Source organism: Cricetulus griseus, chromosome 8, assembly GCF_003668045.3.
Source record: "Cricetulus griseus strain 17A/GY chromosome 8, alternate assembly CriGri-PICRH-1.0, whole genome shotgun sequence".
In the NCBI taxonomy this organism is placed as follows: Eukaryota; Metazoa; Chordata; class Mammalia; order Rodentia; family Cricetidae; genus Cricetulus; species Cricetulus griseus.
Window position 1 is genome coordinate 15,274,605 of NC_048601.1, and position 5,452 is coordinate 15,280,056.

Sequence of the window (5,452 nt, forward strand, 5' to 3'; positions counted from 1 at the left end):
CATCCACATAATTAAAAGCAATGGAAATGTCTTTAAAGATAGTGTATTACATTTTGTGATTCCCTAGAATAACCAATGAAAATAATTAATTGGAAATTACTTGACTGTCAATACAATGATTTGAAGAATATTCAATACTCACTTTAAGGAAATTCATTAAGAACTATGGCCTTATAAACTGTCACAGTGTTTCTTTTATTTATATTAGGAAGTGGACAGATGCTGTTTGTTCATGTTTTATGATGAATATGACTCATTAGCTTCTCTTCCACTCATTGAAATGCATTAGATTTCAATGCATTACTTTTCCTGGACCATGTCTCATAATTCAATTTGTATCACTGCAGTCATAAATTTGATCATCAAATCATTAAAAGCATCATCAAACTTTTTTAATAAATACGCTGAAATTAAAGAATGAAGCTGTGCATATACATAATGTATAGTAGTGGCCTCCCCTCAAGTTCCCTAATCTGTACTGTCTGTGTATCTATGTTGGCAGAGAACTGTAGAAAAGAGCATCACTTGGGTTTAAAAGCCTACTGTCTTCCTCCATGTTCTGTGAGAGAACTTGTATTAAAAGAATAAGACAGAATGATAGCACATAACACTTGACATCTTCTTTGGGTATCCGCATGTATGCATGGGCACTCTTACCAGAACACACATGTGTGCATATACTATATATGCAGGCACCGTATTCACATTGTAAAAACACATTTACATTTATAAACATAAAAAGTAAAGTTTCTTCTGCTGCAAATAATGTTAGCACCATTACATTTTCTTGTTGCCTATTTTATGCATAAAATGGCATTTGATGTTATATAATCTAGTCAGTAAGTGACTTCCTTTGCTTATTTTTTGGGGGGGGTTCAATACTGGCCCTTTATCAAGGCAGACACATATTCTACCACTGAGCTTCATATGGAGCCAGAGCACCTTTCCTTCTCAGTTGTTATTCACTCTGCTGCTTTCTAAGAACCTTTCTAACTGCCTTTCAAACTCCCATACTGTAAAGTCATTGTAAACTGGACAAGTAAAACAGTACAGTCAAATGGCTATCTTAGCTTGGATTTTAAAAACAAGATCTAAGTAGTGGGAATATTGTGGTACCATTTGTTTGTGAAATGAAGCCTGTGCAGAAATGGGTGGGGCATGGGGAACTGAGACAAAGATGTGGAACACTGTGGAACTGGTGACGACTTCACAGTGAACTGAGACATGCAATGAGCTCAGAGATTTCAGGATTTTTATTGTGGAACCCTGGATAGAAGCAGATCTCAAAATAGGTCCTGGAAGAGGGAGTACAGTAGCAATCTGTGTTCTCAGATCTCTTGGGTCTTCTTCCATCTCTTGGCTAGAGTCTACCCAATTCAAAGCCAGTACGTATACCTTGGGGCCTTATATCACTCAGCCTTTTTCTGGTCCTTTATGAAATAAGATTACATGTTTATATTGTATAATTCTACACTAGTTTAAAATGGAGTGATGATCTGGTTCATAAAGAGAATGTGAGTTAGGATGTATGAGCAGTCACCAAGACTTGAGTCCATTGTAGTCAATGCATTGTGTCACTTAAATACATAGTGACTGCATGTATAAATGCATGACTCATAAAACCATTGAATGACATGTCTGAGGACCTATTTTGATTTATAGTTTTGTTCCTGCTACTTTGTCTCTTAGGAACGGGCCACTCCTTTTCTGAAGGGTTGACTCTGTTAAATTCAGTTGGAATCCGGGGATCATATTTCATATGAATGCTTCAGAGACACCTGCAGTGATCTTGTGGTAACAAATGGTTCTATAGCTGGCTTGAATCTGAACAGAGCACATGGGATAAAATGTTGTGCCAGCTATCGAGCCCTCTCATTCTCTGGAGTCCACTGGAAACCAGCTGCCCGGAGAGCAACTCCCAAAATGAATCTGATCAATGTACCCAAATGTAGTGCATGTTGGGACTTGGATTGAAATAGGCTCAAAATCTCTGTGATGCTGATTTAGCTTTATGAAATAAAAGAGCAGCATGCCACTTACTTTACAAGGGATGTTTTCACCTGTTTGTCAGCCCAACAGATCTTTAAAATGCTGCCATTGTGATCATATGGGTGACACAGTGGGACCATTGGAGTTCCTTCAGGTTCAGCTCTGACCTTATAATACTCCTCTCTGTTTCATAAATATGTTACTTCCTTGATTATAGGTCCCTACTCACATATGATGACTGATAATCTATATTCAGTGTGTTATGAAAGATTAGTGAAACTAAATATGAAAAGTGACATAGTTCTACCATAAGTGTGTGAAGTGTGTGCCATGTAGTTTTTAGTTAATAAAAGTTAAATTGTTTGACTTACTGCAATAATGAGTAGAAAATAAGTGAAAATCATTCACTACATCAAAAGCCATATGAACATTCTAGAGGTAAAGCCCTTTTGATTAGGAAAGCTACCCTTCCTAATGAGCATCTAACAGTACAAAGTAAATCCATGGTGGTTAACACTCACCCTCTGTTCCATCTTGCTATGATAACCCAGATATTTTGATGTAATAGTGGTACAGCAAAAACTCAACTGGAGTGTGGTTGCCATCTATTCCATTCCTTGGAGAACGAGGCTGTTACAGTTTACACATTGTCAAGTGTAGAGTGATTTAGAAGCTTCTTTTTTCATTGCTTGTGGTAATGTCTCTCAGGCCATAAGCTAGAAAGCAATATGATTATGTTAGTTGGGGTTTCTATTGTTGTGAAAAGGCACCATGACCATCATAAGTCTTATAAAGGAAAACAAGTAATTGGGAATGGCTTATAGTTCAGAGGTTTACTCCATTGTCATCCTGGCAGGAAACATGGAGGCATGCAGGCCAACATGATGCTGGAGAAGGAGCAGAGTTCAAATCTAGATGTGAAGGCAGAGGAAAGAAAGAATGACAGTGGGCCTGGCTTGAGCATCTAAATCTCAAAGCCCAACCCCAGTGACACATCATCTAACAAGGCCACATCTACTCCAATAAGGCCACACTTCCAATAATGTCACTCCTTGAGAGTTTATGGGGGACATTTTCATTCAGAACACCATGCTCCACTCCCTGATGGCCAAGGCTTGTAGCCATATCATAATGCAAAATATATATTTTCCAGCTTCAAAAGCCCATATAGCCTTCATCAATCTCAACCCTGCTTTAAAGTTCAAAGTCTCTACAGAGACCACGGCAATATCTTAAGCTTAACCTCTGTAAAATCATAATAAAAAAGCAGATGACATACTTCCAACATACAATGTCATAGAATATACATTACTCTTCCAAAAGGGAGGAAAGGGAGCATAGTGATGAAACATTGAATGGAAACACAACTGAAAATCAGCTGGCAAACTCCAAATTCTCTATTTCCATGTCTGGTGTCAAAGTACTCTTCAGGTCTCCAACTCCTTTCATCTTTGCTGACTGAAATACACTTGTTTCTCTTGGGCTGGTTCCACTCCCTGTTAGAAGCTTTCACCTGTTACGATAAATCTTTCCGCCAAAAGCCGCTGAGCCCCACCGCCACGTGTAAGCTTTTTTGCCAGCTGCCCGCCTGAGTTAGGGCCCAAATGAATACATGGAAACTTGTATTAGGTACAATGCTGCTTGGCCAATGACTAGGATTCTCATCTGTTAGCTCAGTCTCAATTATCATACATCTATATATTTTATAAGACTTATCTTATGGGATGCCTTATTGGTGTCCCTCCTTGCCGGTGGCTCACAGCCTGCCTCTGGAGGAGTCGAACGGGGAAAAAAGGACCCTTCCTGTTTCTCCTTCGCTTAAATATGAGTCTCCTTGCTATGTCACTTCCTGCCTCGATCACCGCTTCTCTACTAAATTTCCCAGAATCCTCTCTGACTCCTAGTTCCGTCTAACTTGCTGTCTCATTGGCCAAACAGCATTTTATTTAACAATCAATAAGATAAACATACACAGTACATTCCCCATCATTCACCTACAGGTATTCCATGGTTTGGCATCTCAAACATTTTGGTCTCCAAAATGGTCTCCAAAACAATCCAGCCTTCACCTTCACAGCTTCACATAATGGCTTATCTAGATCTCCACACAGGGACAGCCCCATCACACACCTGGCCTCAGCAGCTTTTCTTAGTGACATAAAGAGATTCCATAACCCTCTTTTTTATCCTTGACTCCAAAACCAGAACCATATGACCAAAACTGCCAAGTTCTGCTGCTAACTGGAGTTGAAACATGGCCCCCTCATTCAGTTACATCTTTACCAGATTTCTGTTTTCAATGGCTTCCTTCACTGACTAACTTTGGCTGTTCTGAATCTTGCTGTGTAGATCAGGCTGGCCTTTAACTCAGAGATCCACCAGCTTCTGTTTTCTGTGTGCTGGGACTAAAGGACCACCATGTTTTAGCCCTAAGATTTTCTTTAATACATTTTCACTTTTCTTTAATTCCTTTTCACAAGTTGGAAATTTGACTGGGTGGGGTTTTGTTCTGAAGTTACCACTTTCTTCCTTTATTCTGTTTAGCATCAGGCTTTTCTTTAATCTGTTTACACTTCCTGGTGCTCCTTTCCTCTAACAACTGTACTTTTTGTATTTTTCCTTGATCTGCTTGGTTCTTTTCATTATATACATAAGACTGGCCACTAATAGCTAAGCAACAGAGATAATGTTATGTTGTTTTTGAAATGTCCTCTGTTAAGACTGTTAATCCATAATTCTTCAATTTAATCTCAGGCAGATTTCTCTTTGGACAAGGGCAAAAAGCAGCCATGTTCTTCACCAAAATATCACAGGACTAGTATCTATGCCACATACTAATACTTTTATCTTTTGAAACCTCTTGAGTTAGGTCCCCACTGTGCAAATCATTCACAGTACAACTGTCTTCCACATTCTTAACTAATATGGCCATTAAACTCTGCTTGAAGTATACAATTGCTTTTCTAGACCAAAATCCCAAAGAGTTCCATATTTCTCCAAACAAAAACATGGTCTGGCCTATCACAGCAATACCCCAGTTTCTGGTACCAATTTCTGTCTTAGTTAGGGTTTCTATTGCTGTGAAGCGATACCCTGACCATGGCAACTCTTATAAGGGAAAAATATTAAATTGTATCTGGCTTACAGTTCAGAAGTTTAGTCTGTTATCATTTGAGGAAGTATGGCAGCATGAAGGCAGAGGTGCTGGAGAAGAAGAGTTCAACATCTGGATCTACTGGCAGCTGGGAAAGAGAATGGCAGTGGGCTTGGTTTGAGCATTGAAATCTTAACGCCCACCCACTGTGTAACACTTGTTCCAACAAGGTCACACCTACTCCAACAATTCCACACCTCCAATAATGCCACTCCCTATGAGTCTATGGGGGCCATTTCTTTCAGATCACCACAGTGAGTTTTTAGTCAGAAGCCACATCTATGCATATCAATACTACATTCAGCATTA